Raw genomic sequence first — 19,880 nt, forward strand, 5'->3', positions numbered from 1 at the left:
AACAGTTACCCCGACATTAAAGGGCTTACCAGAACCATGCAGTGTGTGTCTCAGTTCAGCCAGCACTAACCTGGTTTCTCCTGTCCCCTTTACCTACACACAGAACTGGAAATTCAACTATAGTGCAGCCTATAAGAATACCACACCCACCATCACACCAGGACCTTCAGTGACAGTCACGCACAGAGGAATGCCATAGTGTCACAACTAACAGGACAGCCCTTCTACGTTATGATGAATAGCAAAATCAAAGGAAAGGAAAGCCCTCTTTGAAAAGAAGAGTTTTGCCACAATGGTCCCACTCCTGACAGCACCACAATGCTGGAATGCCATTGAACTGTTGCCAGGTCCCAGCCTTGGGTCACTGTTGTCACTGATGTGATAACTGATTTCACTTAGGAATAAGGAAGCTGATGATTAACCAGGCTAAGTGGAACGATGAAAAATAAACAAAAATCGGGTATGTTTTCTAAAGACCAGTGACTACAAAGAAAAAAGAGCAGGAGTGGTCAGGCGTTCTAGTCATACACCACTGATATTTATGTAATAAACCTGCATATTAAACTAAAGAAATGAAAAGATGACAAAAAGGAGGTAAAAAAACCAACCCTGCAAAACTAAATCTTTCATGGATTTACATTTCGCTGCCTAATTGTCATGATCAAACGTCTACAAACTTTACACTACAAGGGCCTCAGCACATATTTGACAAATATTGGAGTTCCAAAAAAAAAAGAAAAAAAAAGTGGTTTATAAAATGAACAAACAAACTGAATAAAAAAAAAACTTAAATGAATAGATAAACATGTTTCAAAAATAACTTCATATCAGAAGCCCCCAACACTTCAGAAGTTCCCCCTTCACATTCGAGGCCGCCCCAACACATCAGGGTCCTCCTTTTACAGCAGAATCTCCCCCATCACTTCAAAGACTCCCTTACATATCAGGGTCACTCTTTCTTTTTTTTTTTTTTAAATCAAAAAAGTCTTATTAGGAAATAAAACAGGAAACACAAACGTATTATTACATATAAAGTTTCCAAGACAGTTCCACATATAAATTGCAAACATCTACATTTAGTGTCATACACTTCATTATTAATTAAAAACAGTGATACAAACTTGAAAAACCAAAAAAGGAACATTACCATCCTTATCTTATTAAATACATTCACAGACATACTCCCTGTCTTAGGCACTAGCCTACAATCGTATGGCAACAAACAGTAAATTAATGGACCCAACTTAGCATATAAGTAACATATCCATCACCAAGTCTACCGGGCTCAGGCTTGGAGTGTTTAGCCATGGACCCCATCGGTTATCAATTTTTTGGGGTTGCCCCCTATGCAGATATATAGATTACTCTAATCTAATGGGCGTACACGCGGTCGGACTTTTCGGCTACAAAAGGCCGACGGACCAAATCCGGCGGACAATCCGATCGTGTGTGGGCTTCACCGGACTTTCAGCGGACTTTTCCAGTCGCAAATCTGACGGACTTTAGATTTGGAACTTGCTTCAAATCTTTACGTCGTAACTCCGCCGGACCCAGAAATCTGCTCATCTGTATGCTAGTCCGATGGACAAAAACAGACACTAGGACAGCTATTGGCTACTGGCTATCAACTTCCTTATTTTAGTCCGGTTTATGTCATCACGTACGAATCCGTCGGACTTTGGTGTGATCGTGTGTAGGCAAGTCCGGTCGTTAGAATGTCCGTTTAAAGTCCGCCAAAAGTCTGTCGAAAGTCTGTCGGACAGGCTGTCGGACTTTTGGAGCCAAAAAGTCCGACCGTGTGTACGCCCCATAAGCCTTTCTCCTATACATTGTAAACATTCTTTGTGGGCAGGGGAGACAGCAGACTCCCATTTTCTAAGTATTACCCTTCGGGCTTGAAAGAGTGAAAGAGCTCTAGCAACCGCCTCACGTGTGGAAGCTTGTAATTAAGTCATCCAAAGTTCGCAGAAGGCAGGGTTTAGGGTCTAGTGGTATAGAGGTCCAATACACTGAATTTATGGTGTTCAAAACTCAGTGGCGGCTGGTGCTAAATATTTTTTTTGGGGGGGGGGGCGGCAAACTAACGCCAGGGGGAGACGGACAGGAAGGCAGTGGTTGCCACAAGCATCCCACCCTCCCCCCCTCTGCGGGAGACAGACAGTGGGCGGGAATCGCTGCAAAAACCCACCTTAGGAGGCAGGGGGAAGGAAGAGCCGGCCCATTGCTTATCCTCCCGGCTGAATAGGAAGTGTGTCCTGATTGAGACACGATTGGCCAGGGAGTCCTAAGATTCTGTGGCCAATCGGGTCTTAGGATTGGCTTCCCGATTGGCCAGGAGAATCAGGAAGACAATAGTGAATATTAATTCATTATCGTCACACAACTGGGTGGGCTCAGGGCGCAGTCCACCCTTTTCTGAAGCCATGTAGAGCCTTTGGCTCCAATCATGCACTTTTAAACAAAAAACACACCCCATTGGAAATCATGCATCCAGCGCCCAGCATGTAGATTACGGGTTGGGCGCATGGATTGGGGGGGCAGCGCCCCTGCGTCCCATATGGACGGGCTTCCACTGAGTCCCGCCCAATAAAGATGCAGTTTCGGCACACATCCAGGTTAGGTGATTCACATCTCCATGATCTCTTAAACACTTGCCACAGGTAGGGGAGTCTAAGATAGGGTGACCAGATGTCCCCGGATTGTAGGGGTGGTGCGAGGTGCAGGCCGATCCTGGGTGGGTGCTGAGGCAGAGGGGGGGCAGTCCATCCCGGGTGCCACACACTAGGGGAAGTTGTCAGCTTTAATTTGAATCACAGGGTGCCTGCCGTCACACAAGTCCCGCCTCCTGGTTTTCTCCTTTGACAGACAGCACACTTGTCCAATGCCATGGTCTGTATCGTAGGTAGGAGCCGGAGATTCAAATTAAAGCTGACACAGTGGGCAACGCTGACCTAACACACACCCCGCCCCCCAGTGTGTGGCACCCCAGACTGGCTCTCCTCTCTGATCCCCTGCACAGGTAAAGCTGCATTCCTGGGCACTGAACAGGCTGCATAGCTGGGCACAGGTGAGGCTGCATTCCTGGGCACTGAACAGACTGCATTCCTGGGCACTAGGGATGAGCCAAACACCCCCCTGTTCGGTTCCACCAGAACATGCGAACAGGCAAAAAATTTGTTCGAACACGCGAACACCGTTAAAGTCTATGGGACACGAACATGAATAATCAAAAGTGCTAATTTTAAAGGCTTATATGCAAGTTATTGTCATAAAAAGTGTTTGGGGACCTGGGTCCTGCCCCAGGGGACATGGATCAAAGCAAAAAAAAGTTTTAAAAACCGCAGTTTTTTCGGGAGCAGTGATTTTAATAATGCTTAAAGTGAAACAATAAAAGTGTAATATTCCTTTAAATTTCATACCTGGGGGGGTGTCTATAGTATGCCTGTAAAGGGGCGCATGTTTCCCGTGTTTAGAACAGTCTGACAGCAAAGTGACATTTCAAAGGAAAAAAAAGTAATTTAAAACTACTCGCGGCTATTAATGAATTGCCGGTCCGACAATACACATAAAAGTTCATTGATAAAAACGGCATGGGAATTCCCCACAGGGGAACCCCGAACCAAAATTAAAAAAAAAAAATAATGAGGTGGGGGGGTCGCCCTAAATTCCATACCAGGACCTTCAGGTCTGGTATGGATTTTAAGGGGAACCCCTCGCCAAAATGAAAAAAAAAAATGGCGTGGAGTCTCCCCAAAAATCCATACCAGACCCTTATCCAAGCACGAAACCTGGCAGGTCACAGGAAAAGAGGGGGGGACAAGAGAGCGCCCCCCCTCTTGAACTGTACCAGGCCACATGCCCTCAATATTGGGAGGGTGCTTTGGGGTAGCCCCCAAAACACCTTGTCCCCACAACCTTGCCCGGTGGTTGCGGGGGTCTGCGGGCGGGGGGGCTTATCGGAATCTGGAAGCCCCCTTTAACAAGGGGACCCCCAGATCCCGGCCCTCTCCCCTGTGTGAAATGGTAAGGGGGTACAAAAGTACCCCTACCATTTCACAAAAAAAAAGTGTCAAAAATGTTAAAAATGACAAGAGACAGTTTTTGACAATTCCTTTATTTAAATGCTTCTTCTTTCTTCTATCGTCTATCTTCTATCCATCTCCTTTCTATCTTCTATCAGGGCATGTGGCCTGGTACGGTTCAGGAGGGGGGGGGGGCGCGCTCTCGTCCCCCCCTCTTTTCCTACGGTCTGCCAGGTTGCGTGCTCGGATAAGGGTCTGGTATGGATTTTTGGGGAGACCCCACACCATTTTTTTTTTTTTTTTTTGGTGCGGGGTTCCCCTTAAAATCCATACCAGACCTGAATTCCTAAATCATGTGGAATAATAGTAAATAAACTAGAGACGTCCCATGATATCAGGATGGACTCTGATGACAAGTTTATATCTTGAATTTTTGACAAAAAATCAGTAGTATCTCTTATAAATGATTTAGTGTTTAATAGCAATGGTGTCAAACACTTATCCAGGTATTGTGCTAGATTGTTGTCACAGATTCCATCCCTGATACAATGGGACGTCCCGGAGGATTTTTGGTAACATATACGGTACCAGTGTAACCGGATATTCACATATCAAAAACTCCATAGTTTCATCATCAATGATTTTTTGTTTAACTGCCTTAGTTAAGGTTGTTTTTATTCTTTTTTGTACTTTAAAAACTGGACAGCAATCAAGTCTTTTATAAGTAATGCCCCGTACACACGGTCAGACTTTGTTCGGACATTCCGACAACAAAATTCTAGGATTTTTTCCGATGGATGTTGGCTCAAACTTGTTTTGCGTACACACGGTCGCACAAAGTTGTCGGAATTTCCGATCGCCCAGAACGCGGTGACGTCAAGCACGTACGACGAGACTAGAAAAGGCCAGTTCAGAACCAAGCGCGGCACCCTTTGGGCTCCTTTTGCTAATCTCGTGTTAGTAGAAGTTTGGTGAGAGACGATTTGCGCTTTTTCAGACTCGTGGCTTTCAGATCGTTTTCTGCCGTTCAGTTTGTGCTTGTGGGTTTGTATCTGCTCTTTAGTGCGTGCAAGCAAGTTCCGCGTGACTTTAATTAGTCGTTGTATTCTTGTTCGTTCGTTACTGTTTTTCAGGTCGCTCTTCACAGGCCTTGCTGTTCTTCAGTGCGTTCTGTTACTTCGTTCTGAGCAGCCGACCGTTTTCTAGCCATGTTGCGTATGCGTACTCCTCGTAGAGTTCGTGCTGTGCGGGGGCTTGGTGTTGGGGTCCTGACCTTGACACAAGTCCAGTCCATGAACAGGGTGGGGAGGAGTTCATGGACCAAGAATTGGTTGCTTCAGCGTGACCAGTTCTCTCATATGCCTTTGCTCCGTGAGATCCGTGACATCCGTGAGAATAATCCTGATGATTTCAGGAACTTTCTCAGGATGACGGACCCCGTGTTTCACCGTCTGTTGGCTTTGCTGACCCCTTATATTAGCAGACAGGATACCTGCATGAGGCAAGCCATCACTCCGGAGCAGAGGCTCGTCGCTACCCTGCGGTACTTGGCGACAGGGAGAAGCCTGCAGGACTTGAAGTTCTCGACAGGCATCTCCCCCCAGGCTCTGGGTATCATCATCCCAGAGACCTGTTCTGCCATCATCCAGGTCCTGCAGAAGGAGTATATGAAGGTAAGATTTTTATCCTTTAATATCACATTTTTTTGTATTTAATGTTTGATAATATATTGTATTTCTTTCCTCATTCCCTAATGACCATGATTGGAATATGCTGTGAATGTCCCCTTTGTTCTCATGCATGCAGGATTTTTATGTAATTATTTTTTAAGGTCCTTCATACAGATTGGCCTTCAATAACCTCCCCAGCATGTTCTCTCCTGGCCCTATATTCACCTCATGTAGTCACTTAACAATGTATTTTATCAGCTCCATAGTAGTGCTTTACCCCAAACACCCCCTAAAATGTTTAGAAATGTGATTTTAGCTTTAAATTCTGGCAGAGTGGCAGAGGCTTATTTTTTGTGGTGTCCCCAAATCATTTTTAGTAACCCTCCCTCCCCCCAACTGCTAAGTCAGCTGATCCCAATTCTCTATCTATACTCAATCATCTATCTGCTGACTTTGCCAAACCCATACACACTATACCCATCTGTTTTGTGCTCTGATGTATGAATTACCCAAAGCATGTAGTGCAAGGGCCTGCCTGTATACTTTCAAATGGTATTGTTTAAAGTTTTTGTATCCTATTATTATCTTGATAGGTAATAGCAGAATGTCCAAATGTCCTCAAATGTGTACAGTGTGTATTTATATCTTTGTATTATGACACTTCTTACCTGTCCAGTGGGCTGCCAATAGTGTAACTAAGTAGGGGCTGCTCCAAGTAATACCCTGTATTTAGGCATTCATCTCTCAATGAAGTGAAGAGGGTTACCTGTCCAAGATTTCCACACACCCCATAATGTTAGAAATGGCCCATGAGAGGGGGGGGGGGGGAATATGATAGGTGTACCTTATACTTTGGCATTGTGAAATTCCCCTTAATAAAAGCTATCTGGAGGTTGCCCCATAAGGTTTGTGCCTAATCTGCTTGCCATGTTTCTGAGCAAAAATAGTAATTATTTTTTTTTTCCCTCAACAGTTTCCTTCCATGCCACAGGAATGGCAGACTGTGGCCTCCCACTTTGCCCAGCGGTGGGACTTTCCTAACTGCGGAGGGGCAATTGATGGGAAACACGTCCACATCGTCCCACCACCCAACTCGGGGTCGTACTATTTCAACTATAAGGGGTTCAATTGTATTGTGATGTTGGCGGTGGTGTCGGCTAATTACGACTTCTTGTATGTGGACGTGGGGAAGAATGGCCGGATGTCCGATGGTGGAGTCATCGCCCAGACGGAGTTCTACAGGCGTCTCCAGAATGGCAGCTTGGACTTGCCAGCTCCAGAGGACAATGTGGAAGGACTCCCATTCGTGTTCGTTGCTGATAAAGCGTTTGCGCTGGGGGACCACCTGATGCGGCCATTCCAGATAAGGACCCTCACCCCGGAACAGAGGGTTTTTAATTACCGGCTGGCCAGAGCCCGAAGAGTGGTGGAGAACACATTTGGAATCCTGGCCAGCCGGTTCCGCCTATTTTTGACACCTATCCATATGGCGGAGTATAAACTGAACCATATTATACTGGCATGCTGTATTCTCCAAAACTTTTTAAGGAAACATTCGGCCAACTATGCTGGCTCAGTTGAGCCTGAGGCCGGAGTGATACCTGAAACACTGACGGCGCTTGAAAGTGGCGTCCTGGCTTGCCCTCCCTGAGTGCCCGTGATGTCCGGTTACGATACCTGGAGTTCTTTGCGGGTAGGGGGGCTATCAATATGCCTTCAAATTTGTGAAGCCTTTTTCCAATAAAAAAGCAAAAAAATTAAAATCTTTGTGGACATTTACTGCTTGTGTTTGTTTTAGCTGACCCTGACAAACGTGGGGAGTCCTGAAAATGGCGTGACTGTGTAACCTTTTACAAAGCACTATTGTCTGTTATTTACTAAAGGCGTATACACTTTTTATACTACAAGTGCTCTTGAAACTGCAATGAAAATGCTCTTGTAGTGCAAAGAGGATTTGCCCTTAGGAAATAACCCCCATTTTCGATGAAAACAGCAATTACATCACCCCAAAAGTGTTGTAGTGTTGAGACAATAATCCACACATTCTTGATTAACAAACTTTTTTATACCTGCACAATCACATGTGCATTTACCAAAGGTTTTTAAAACAAACCAACATGTTTGTTGTATAACAATTTTTGGGGTGGCATTATCAAAAATATAAATGTCCATTTAAGATAAAACAGGCCTGTGTAAAACCAACAAGAAAGACAAAAAACTTGAACTTACAAAGTTCACATATGGTAAAACCTGAAGGCAATATCAGACATGAGTATTTAGGAACTGTGTTTGATATTGCGTTCAGATGGGGTCAAATCACCCCAGTAAAAGCCAAATTTGGAAGATGCACACCAATTTACGAATGTCAACATGTGCTAGCTGCCATCACGGGGGATCAAGGGACGTGTTTTGGGGGAGCAAGCCCTTCCTCACCGCTACTTTATAATTGAGGAAGGGGTTGCACCCCCAAAACGCGTCCATTGATCTCCCATGATGGAAGATAGCACATGTTGGCACACTGTGTGCATCCTCCAAATTCGGCTTTTCAAAACATTGCTAAAATATTTAAAACATTGGACCACACTAAAAAAAGTTAATTTGTGGGGTTTTAAATTCGCCCCAAAACATCAATTATGTTATTATTTTTTTGAATAACATCATTTATTTTTTTCTGGATGTTTTGCAATTCTACATTACACCCCATTATCTCCCCGATCAGGATCTGGGCACTTTCAGATGTGAAAGGATCTCGATCCCTAACATCACGATCACCTAAAAAGAGAGAAACCAAACAAAAACAGGTATCAAAAATCTGCCACCATCCATCTCTTACCTGAGTCTGTGGTCGCAGACACTCACCTGTTGTGGTGCCAATCTCCACCACATCTTCTTCCTCCTCCTGCTCTGCTTGGGTTGGGGGTATTTCACCTTCTTCCATAGGTGGGGGGTCTGTGGTCTCCTCGGATGAGGTGTGTCCTCCGAGTCTTTGCTCCCCTATGTAAAACAAAAATGGTATAATTAGCACACAGATATTTGATGGCAGAACTAGAAATAGGAAACATTGCTTGGAAGTGGGGTACAATTGTCTATTTTAGCAGAGTTCCAAGATGTCGCTTTTTTATTGGCCTTTGTCAACCTGCAATACTTTACCTGTTTAGTACAAGCTTCACAGATGGAGACCCCCCTATAGTATACACTGGAGCACCTGTGTGCCCCCCCTAATAAAAATGGTGTTCTTGTGTCCCACACTAGTGCTCCAGTGTCCAGATGTGAAAACAGCTGCTCAGTGTCCTCTCCTTACACAGAATCTAGTTTGCATTTCATTCTAGTAACAAACCCATCTACACCACCAAATATTTTGCATCCAAGTAGGCCCTAAAAAATGTCTGAAAATGCATATGGCCTAAACAATGGTGTTTTAGAGGGGTCCCAAAAAATGTTTGATACGAACGAATAATGGACCCATGAACATTAAAATTGACATTTTAAACTGTACAACAATTAAGAAAAGCATATGGAGCAGCACGAACGTAAGAAAGACAAAAAGAATAGGAACGCAGCACAACTACTTACTTTTTTGCAGCACTCTCCGGATCTTTCGGTACTGCTCGGGCTCTCTTAATTTTAGGTCCGACCACCGCTTCCTGAGCTGATCTTTCGATCGTCGTACCCCGAAATTCCTGTGAAGACTTTTGACCACTTTCGCCATGATCTTGGCCTTTCTGATATTGGGGTTGGGGTAAGGCCCATACTTTCCCTCATAGTCGGCCTTCTTCAGGATGTCGACCATCTCCAACATTTCCCCAAAGGACATATTTGTGGCCTTAAATCGTCTCCTTCTGGATCGGGACGTGTCCGGATCCGGGCTTTCCTCCTCCTCCTCCTCGTTCCTGTAATTAGCACGCACCTGCTGTGACTCCGCCATGTGCTCTTCCCCCCACTGCGCCGAACGAAAAGGGGCGGGGAATAGAATAGAAAGAACGTCAGGGGCGGGCGGAGTTACACGCATGCGCAGTGTATCTAAAGCGTAACACACGTGCGTATTACATACGATCTGTGAGCGGAGGAAGGAGCATTGGACGCGCCGATCGTAAGAACGAAGGTAAGAGACAAACTTGTGCCTATACTGCTTCTACATTGAGGCCTATATTGTAACAAGATTAGGAGAGTTTTGTCTGACATTAGGCTTTGTCTTGTGTTGTGTCTTGCAGTGAACATGGATATGCTATTGAAAGACAATGACTTCATGTCACTATTCATTGATATGTTAAGGGAGCTGCCATGTCTGTGGGAGATCAACAACCCACATTATAGGAACCAAACAAAGAGGAAGGCAGCGCTGGAGCAATTGTGTAAAATTGTGAAGCCGGTGATCCCCACGGCAGACATCACATTTTTGAAGATCTTAATTGGTGGCCTGAGGAGCACATATGTAAGGGAGCGCCAGAAAGTCCAGGATTCGCAGAGATCCGGAGCAGCAAATGATATCTATGTCCCCAGGATGTTGTACTATGACAGGCTGCATTTTCTGGCAGGCCAGACTGAACCTTCCACGATTCCTTCCCCCCCGGCTGAGGCTTCTGACGCCCAACCTGGGCCTTCCAGGCAACATGTGGAGGAGCCCAGCTTGAGCCAGGTATAGCATTCCTCGAAATATTTCTGCTTGTCCAATCAATGATGTTAACTAGATGTTAGTTTGGAGTACTAATTTAGGATTGTGATTGATGAAACAAAAAATAAAACCATGTCCCTTTTTCATACACAGGGAAGTCTCAGCCAGGAGGTGGCTGGGCCGAGCCGCCTGCCTGATATGCCGGTCCCTCCCCAACACCTGGAAAGAGAAAGTGGCAGGAGGAGGAGTACCCTAGAGGAGGCTACCAGAGGACTCTTTTGGAGGGCTACAGAGGCCCTGGAAGCACCACACACCGTGGAGGACGACATTGCTGCCCTCATTGCCTCAAAAATGCAGAGGATGGAGGAGGGACAACAACTCATGTGTGAGTCGCTCATATTGGAGGCTCTTAACAAAGGTATGAGGGGCCAAATTACAGCTCAGACACACCTTTGCAAACTCACAGATGGTCCTCCTCCTCCTCCTGCAGGTCCTCCTCCTCCTCCCCCTTCTCCTCCAGGTCCTACTCCTCCTCCTGCCACATCTCAAACAGCACAGCCACAGCCCAGAAGGAAGCGTGGAAGGAAGACCAGAAAGTGAGGACCCTGGGTTCAGTCTGGTCGGCCAAAAGATGCAGCCTCTTGTGGTACCACAGCCTGGGGACACAGATGTCATCTGCTGCTTTCCGGATCTCTGCAAATTCTGGACCAGACTGCCCTCCCTTACATATGGACTCCTCAGGCCACCAATTTTGATGTTCAAGAATTGATGTCTGCCGTGGGGGTCCCAGGCTTCACTAATTTCTCATGTTTCTCCAGTGTTGCCTCCCTCTTTGTTTGGTTCTGAGCCCTTAATAAAGGAATTTTGTTTTGAATTATACTTGCCTATGTGTGTTTTACTTCAAAAAGGACAGTTGGTTTGTGAGGATTCAGGTACATTTCAAATATACAATGTGAAATGAACAAGGGACAGCAACACCAAACAATCTCCTTGAGATTAAATAATAAAAGATATCAATGGTGTTGTGGTAACTTGACACACAAAACACACACAAAAATAGTCTGGAGTAAAAATAAAAATAACATTGAACAAAGATAAGCCTTGGAAAAAATACAAACATAAAATCTAAAACAAAAATGGCTTAAAATAACAAAAAAATAAATAAATAAATAAAAAAACATTATGTCAGATGTGACAAATAACAATATATTCAGGGAATCCCAATAAAAAAAAAAAAAAAAAAGTTTGTGAGAAGTGTGTGTGAATATGAGCAGCAAAACTACTTAATTCTTCTCACATTATAAAGAAGAAGAGAGTGCTCTGTATTAAACCATTTTTGACATTGCAGCGTGACGAAAGTGCTGTATCCATTGCGAACGCTAAGTTTACCAGAACAAGCTGTTCCGTGTCGGAATTTCTCCTGAGCATGCGTGGCACTTTGTGCGTCGGAACAGGCCACACACGGTCAGAATTGACGCGATCGGATTTTGTTGTTGGAAAATTTTATCTCCTGCTCTCCAACTTTGTGTGTTGGAAAATCCGATGGAAAATGTCCGATGGAGCCCACACACAGGTCGGAATTTCCGACAACACACTCCGATCGGACATTTTCCATCGGAAAATCCGACCGTGTGTACGGGGCATAAGAGTGTCACTAAGATGTTTCAGAACTTCATTTTCATACATGGATGTGTCCATTACCACAATAGCTCCCCCCTTGTCAGCCGGCTTGATAGTGATATCACGCCGGATTGACCAGGAGTTTAACGCTGCAATCTCATCTCTATTTAGATTGTGAGGTATATGGTCTCTCTTATCTCTATCACACAAAATTTTTTTTATGTCATTTTCCACTTTCTCTATATATACCTCTACAGCAGCACATGAAGTGGGTGGTACTTTAGTGCTTTTTGGTTTTAAACCCATGTTTTTGATTGATAATATTGATAATTCTTTAGTTGTGGCAGTGGACACACCAGAATAGTACGCTTTAAATCTTAATTGTCTAAAAAATCTATATAAATCTTGTTTAAGTACAAAATCATTCATTTTCTCTTTAGGGCAAAAGCCCAAACCCTTATTCAAAACACTTAGTTCAGTTTTAGACAAAACAATAGAAGAAATGTTATGTACCAGGTTTTCATCTAGTGTCTCTGGCGGTTCTGGCGTCTGGTGGTTACACCCCCTGCTGTGTCTTTTCTTTGTTCGCCGACCACCCTCCTGGTCCGGATTCGGTCAGGTTCCCTGGTAAAAAAGAAGTAGTTGATACACTGGTGGATGATCCAGTAGATGTCATAGAGGAGTTTGAGCTAGCCAGATTTTTACGTTGTATTTTTCTGTAGCCCTTTGAATGGTAATATGTAGGATCAGTCCAATTGTAGACACATTTTTATAATCTTCCCGATCTTGTTCAAGTTTTGTACGCTTACGGAATTGAATATTGGTGCGAAATCTTTCTAATTTATCATTATTAATTTTCTTGAATTCCTGTAGTCCCTCTTGATTAGAACATTGTTGTAACTGCTTTTCAAGTTCAAGTATAACTATGTCCCCGGATTTCATTTTAAAAATCTGGTCACCTTATTAGTCTTGTAGCCTACAGAAATACCTTGGAAGTATATACAGCTGAATCAATCTCTGTGATACATTAACCACTTGCCGACCGCCTAACGCACATATACGGCGGCAGAATGGCACGGGCAGGCAGAATCACGTACCTGTACGTGATCTGCCTCCCGCGGGCGGGGGGTCCGATCGGACCCCCCCCCCCGGTGCCAGCGGCAGTCGGCATTTGACTGGGAGCGTCGGGAGGCGAGGGGGAGACCATCCGATCGTGGCCCCCCCCTCGCGATCGCTCCCAGCCAATCGGAATCCTCCCCTGCCTGTGTGTAGTTTCACACAGGCAGAGGATGTGATGTCATCTCTCCTCGGCTTGGCAGTTTCCGTCCCAGCGCCGAGGAGAGAAGACATGTGAGTGCACAACACACACACACACACAGTAGAACATGCCAGGCATACTTTACACCCCCGATCCCCCCCCCGATCGCCCCCCGATCCCCCCCCAATCACCCCCCCCCGTCACAAACTGACAGCAAGCAGTATTTTTTTTTTTTTTTTTTCTGATTACTGCATGGTGTCAGTTTGTGACAGTTACAGTGTTAGGGCAATGAGTATTACCCCCCTTTAGGTCTAGGATACCCCCCTAACCCCCCCTAATAAAGTTTTAACCCCTTGATCACCCCCTGTCACCAGTGTCACTAAGCGATCATTTTTCTGATCGCTGTATTAGTGTCGCTGGTGACGCTAGTTAGGGAGGTAAATATTTAGGTTCGCCATCAGCGTTTTATAGCGACAGGGACCCCCATATACTACCTAATAAATGTTTTAACCCCTTGATTGCCCCCTAGTTAACCCTTTCACCACTGATCACCGTATAACCGTTACGGGTGACGCTGGTTAGGTCGTTTATTTTTTATAGTGTCAGGGCACCCGCCGTTTATTACCTAATAAAGGTTTAGCCCCCTGATCACCCGACGGTGATATGCGTCGCCCCAGGCAGCGTCAGATTAGCGCCAGTACCGCTAACACCCACGCACGCAGCATACGCCTACCTTAGTGGTATAGTATCTGTACGGATCAATATCTGATCCGATCAGATCTATACTAGTGTCCCCAGCAGTTTAGGGTTCCCAAAAACGCAGTGTTAGCGGGATCAGCCCAGATACCCGCTAGCACCTGCGTTTTTCCCCTCCGCCCGGCCCAGCCCAAGTGCAGTATCGATCGATCACTGTCACTTACAAAACACTAAACGCATAACTGCAGCGTTCACAGAGTCAGGCCTGATCCCTGCGATCGCTAACAGTTTTCTTGGTAGCGTTTTGGTGAACTGGCAAGCACCAGCCCCAGGCAGCGTCAGGTTAGCGCCAGTACCGCTAACACCCACGCACGCACCGTACACCTCCCTTAGTGGTATAGTATCTGATCGGATCAATATCTGATCTGATCAGATCTATACTAGCGTCCCCAGCAGTTTAGGGTTCCCACAAACGCAGTGTTAGCGGGATCAGCCCAGATACCTGCTAGCACCTGCGTTTTGCCCCTCCGCCCGGCCCAGCCCAGCCCACCCAAGTGCAGTATCGATCGATCACTGACACTTACAAAACACTAAACGCATAACTGCAGCGTTCGCAGAGTCAGGCCTGATCCCTGCGATCGCTAACAGTTTTTTTGGTAGCGTTTTGGTGAACTGGCAAGCACCAGCGGCCTAGTACACCCCGGTCGTAGTCAAACCAGCACTGCAGTAACACTTGGTGACGTGGCGAGTCCCATAAGTGCAGTTCAAGCTGGTGAGGTGGCAAGCACAAGTAGTGTCCCGCTGCCACCAAAAAGACAAACACAGGCCCATCGTGCCCATAATGCCCTTCCTGCTGCATTCGCCAATCCTAATTGGGAACCCACCGCTTCTGCAGCGCCCGTACTTCCCCCATTCACATCCCCAACCAAATGCAGTCGGCTGCATGAGAGGCATTTTCTTTATGTCCTCCCGAGTACCCCTACCCAACGAACCCCCAAAAAAGATGTCGTGTCTGCAGCAAGCACGAATATAGGCGTGACACCCTCTATTATTGTCCCTCCTGTCCTGACAATCCTGGTCTTTGCATTGGTGAATGTTTTGAACGCTACCATTCACTAGTTGAGTATTAGCGTAGGGTACAGCATTGCACAGACTAGGCACACTTTCACAGGGTCTCCCAAGATGCCATCGCATTTTGAGAGACCCGAACCTGGAACCGGTTACAGTTATAAAAGTTAGTTACAAAAAAAAAACACAAACAAAAATATAAAATAAAAAAAAAATAGTTGTCGTTTTATTGTTCTCTCTCTCTCTATTCTCTCTCTATTGTTCTGCTCTTTTTTACTGTATTCTATTCTGCAATGTTTTATTGTTGTTATGTTTTATCATGCTTGCTTTTCAGATATGCAATTTTTTATACCTTACCGTTTACTGTGCTTTATTGTTAACCATTTTTTTGTCTTTAGGTACGCCATTCACGACTTTGAGTGGCTATACCAGAATGATGCCTGCAGGTTTAGGTATCATCTTGGTATCATTCTTTTCAGCCAGCGATCGGCTTTCATGTAAAAGCAATCCTAGCAGCTAATTAGCCTCTAGACTGCTTTTACAAGCAGTGGGAGGGAATGCCCCCCCCCCCCCAACGTCTTCCGTGTTTTTCTCTGGCTCTCCTGTCTCAACAGGGAACCTGAGAATGCAGCCGGTGATTCAGCCAGCTGACCATAGAGCTGATCAGAGACCAGAGTGGCTCCAAACATCTCTATGGCCTAAGAAACCGGAAGCTACGAGCATTTTATGACTTAGATTTCGCCGGATGTAAACAGCGCCATTGGGAAATTGGGAAAGCATTTTATCACACCGATCTTGGTGTGGTCAGATGCTTTGAGGGCAGAGGAGAAATCTAGGGTCTAATAGACCCCAATTTTTGCAAAAAAGAGTACCTGTCACTACCTATTGCTATGATAGGGGATATTTACATTCCCTGAGATAACAATAAAAATGATTTAAAAAAAAAAAAAAAATGAAAGGAACAGTTTAAAAATAAGATAAAAAAAATAATAATAATAAAGAAAAAAAAAAAAAAAAAAAAAAAAAAAAAAAGCACCCCTGTCCCCCTGCTCTCACGCGAAGGCAAACGCAAGCGTCGGTCTGGCGTCAAATGTAAACAGCAATTGCACCATGCATGTGAGGTATCACCGCGAACGTCAGATCGAGGGCAGTAATTTTAGCAGTAGACCTCCTCTGTAAATCTAAAGTGGTAACCTGTAAAGGCTTTTAAAGGCTTTTAAAAATGTATTTAGTTTGTCGCCACTGCACGTTTGTGCGCAATTTTAAAGCATGTCATGTTTGGTATCCATGTACTTGGCCTAAGATCATCTTTTTTATTTCATCAAACATTTGGGCAATATAGTGTGTTTTAGTGCATTAAATTTAAAAAAAGTGTGTTTTTTCCCCAAAAAATGCGTTTGAAAAATCGCTGCGCAAATACTGTGTGAAAAAAAAAATGAAACACCCACCATTTTAATCTGTAGGGCATTTGCTTTAAAAAAATATATAATGTTTGGGGGTTCAAAGTAATTTTCTTGCAAAAAAAATTATTTTTTTATGTAATCAAAAAGTGTCAGAAAGGGCTTTGTCTTCAAGTGGTTAGAAGAGTGGGTGATGTGTGACATAAGCTTCTAGATGTTGTGCATAAAATGCCAGGACAGTTCAAAACCCCCCCAAATGACCCCATTTTGGAAAGTAGACACCCCAAGCTATTTGCTGAGAGGCATGTTGAGTCCATGGAATATTTTATATTGTGACACAAGTTGCGGGAAAGAGACAATTTTTAATTTTTTTTATTTTTTTTTGCGCAAAGTTGTCACTAAATGATATATTGCTCAAACATGCCATGGGAATATGTGAAATTACACCCCAAAATACATTCTGTTGCTTCTCCTGAGTACGGGGATACCACATGTGTGAGACTTTTTTGGAGCCTAGCCGCGTACGGATCCCCGAAAACCAAGCACCGCCTTCAGGCTTTCTAAGGCCGTAAATTTTTGATTTCACTCTTCACTGCCTATCACAGTCTCGGAGGCCATGGAATGCCCAGGTGGCAAAACCCCCCCCCAAATGACCCCATTTTGGAAAGTAGACACCCCAAGCTATTTGATGAGAGGTATAGTGAGTATTTTGCAGACCTCACTTTTTGTCACAAAGTTTTGAAAATTGTAAAAAGAAAAAAAAAATTTTTTTTTCTCGTCTTTCTTTATTTTCAAAAACAAATGAGAGCTGCAAAATACTCACCATGCCTCTCAGCAAATAGCTTGGGGTGTCTACTTTCCAAAATGGGGTCATTTGGGGGGGGTTTGTGCCACCTGGGCATTCCATGGCCTCCGAAACTGTGATAGGTAGTGAGGAGTAAAATCAAAAATGTACGCCCTTAGAAATCCTGAAGGCAGCGATTGGTTTTCGGGGCCCCGTACACGGCTAGGCTCCCAAAAAGTCCCACACATGTGGTATCCCCATACTAAGGAGAAGCAGCTAAATGTATTTTGGGGTGCAATTCCACATATGCCCATGGCCTGGCAATATATCATTTAGTGACAACTTTTTGTAATTTTTTTTTTTTTTGTCATTATTCAATCACTTGGGACAAAAAAAATGAATATTCAATGGGCTCAACATGCCTCTCAGCAAATTCCTTGGGGTGTCTACTTTCCAAAATGGGGTCATTTGTGGGGGTTTTGTACTGCCCTGCCATTTTAGCACCTCAAGAAACGACATAGGCAGTCATAAATTAAAGGCTGTGTAAATTCCAGAAAATGTACCCTAGTTTGTAGGCGCTATAACTTTTGCGCAAACCAATAAATATACACTTAGACATTTTTTCTACCAAAGACATGTGGCCGAATACATTTTGGCCTAAATGTATGACTAAAATTGAGTTTATTGGATTTTTTTAGAACAAAAAGTAGAAAATATCATTTTTTTTTTCAAAATTTTCGGTCTTTTTCCGTGTATAGCGCAAAAAATAAAAAAACGGCAGAGGTGATCAAATACCATCAAAAGAAAGCTCTATTTGTGGGAAGAAAAGGATGCAAATTTCGTTTGGGTACAGCATTGCATGACCGCGCAATTAGCAGTTAAAGCGACGCAGTGCCGAATTGTAAAAAGTGCTCTGGTCAGGAAGGGGGTAAAACCTTCCGGGGCTGAAGTGGTTAAAGTGATTGTAAAGGCTCGTTTTTTTTTTTAATTTAAAATAACAAACATGTCATACTTACCTCCACCGTGCAGCTAGTTTTGCACAGAGTGGCCCCGATCCTCGACTTCTGGGGTCCCTCGGCGGCCCTCGCATCTCCTCCTATCAGGTAACCCCCTAGGAGAAGCGCTCTCCCGGGGGGGGGGGGGCGTTAACCTTGCAGGCGCGCTCCCGAGTCCAGCATTCGGCATCCATAGACACGAATGCCATACTCGGCCCTGCGCCCCAGCGCTCGCATAATTGGATTTGGCCAATGGCTGCGCTGCCATCAATCAAATCAAGAACCGGGACCCCGTGCAGAGAGGGATAGCGCATCTCCACCGAGGGAGATACGGGGCTCAGGTAAGTAAAATGGGGGGGGGGGGGGGGGGCTGGCGACTGCCAGAAGTTTCTTCACCTTAATGCATAGGGTACATTAAGGTGAAAAAGCGCGAGGGTTTACAACCCCTTTAAGGGAGGACTGCGGTACTACCTGCAGAGCCTCCTCCCATTGATCATCAAGCAGACCAGCATCCCTCACCCAATCGCTCATGTACCTTCAAGGGAAATGAACTCAGAAAATCAGTTAGCTACATTGCGTAGCATCTGGATATAAATCCCTTGGTGGAAACAGTTTCCGCCATCACTTCAAACACTGGAGATGGGAATAGTTGCCCAGAGTCCCCCTTTACATCAGGGTCCCCATCAAAACTCCTCCTCAGGTGCAGAGGCAAACTCGGTTAAATCCGCAGTTTACTTAGGCGTCACGATACCCGTCAACGGGGGCTTTGCTAGGTGGCAAAAAGACCAGGGGCTTCAGCCCGAAGTCCAAAAACCGGGGGGTGGGGTGGTTGGCGCAGCTTTTTTTGGGGCTGGGGAGGTGGGGTTTAGTGACTTACCGGTGCCCATCAATGCTGACCAGTAAACACACCTGCCTGACACTGACCATTACACTGACCTGCCTGACCTACATACGCTGACCTGCCTGACCTACATACACTGATCTACATACACTGACCACTGACCTGCCTGACCTACATACACTGCCCTGCCTGACCTACATACACTGACCTACATACACTGACCACTGACCTGCCTGACCTACATACACTGACCACTCACCTGCCTGACCTACATACACTGACCACTCACCTGCCTGACCTACATACACTGACCACTCACCTGCCCTACATACACTGACCTACCTGACCTACATACACTGACCTGCCTGACCTACGTACACTGACCACTGACCTGCCTGACCTACATACACTGACCTGTCTGACCTGCATACACTGACCTACATACACTGGCCACTGACCTACATACACTGACCTATATACACTGACCACTGACCTGCCTGACCTACATACACTGACCACTGACCTACATACACACACTGTGTGTCTGACCTACCTCAGCTCAGCCGTGGTGCGCGGTCACATCAGGCAGTCAGTCACTTGTCACCATCAGAGAGGAGCCGAGCCGAAGAGGAGAGGAGAGCCGCCCGCCTGAGCGGGTATATAGTGTTCCCGCCTTCTGGAGCCTGCAGGCTAATATGGACGTCACGTCACACGTCCCGCGGTCCTGGCATTGGCGCTGCAAGCTTCAGAAGGCGGGAGCTGCGGCACTTGGCCACTTTCGGCCGCTATGGCACTCTGGGACTCACTCAGCTACTTTCGGCCGCACTCGGCCGCTATGGCACTCAGGGACTCGGCTACTTTTGGCCGCACTCGCAATCAGATCGGTCCCGGCGGCCGGCGCTCGGGGCTAACAA

The 19,880-nt window shown here is 45.4% G+C and overlaps 1 protein-coding gene across 3 annotated transcripts in view; it reads right to left on the reverse strand.

Moving 5' to 3' along the window:
- SYT8 (synaptotagmin 8) overlaps positions 1-272 on the reverse strand; it is a 91,866-nt gene extending 91,594 nt beyond the window's left edge. The window contains exon 1 of one of the 3 annotated variants that reach the window (XM_073604721.1): positions 151-272. The gene's annotated coding sequence lies outside the window, so the exon portion shown is untranslated. Of the gene's footprint in view, positions 1-29 lie in introns of all 3 variants that reach the window. The other 2 variants (XM_073604719.1, XM_073604718.1) reach the window with 2 other exon arrangements.
- Between the last annotated feature and the right edge of the window lie 19,608 nt (positions 273-19,880).

The sequence above is a fragment of the Aquarana catesbeiana genome, linkage group LG11 (genome assembly GCF_042186555.1).
Source record: "Aquarana catesbeiana isolate 2022-GZ linkage group LG11, ASM4218655v1, whole genome shotgun sequence".
Taxonomy (NCBI): Eukaryota; Metazoa; Chordata; class Amphibia; order Anura; family Ranidae; genus Aquarana; species Aquarana catesbeiana.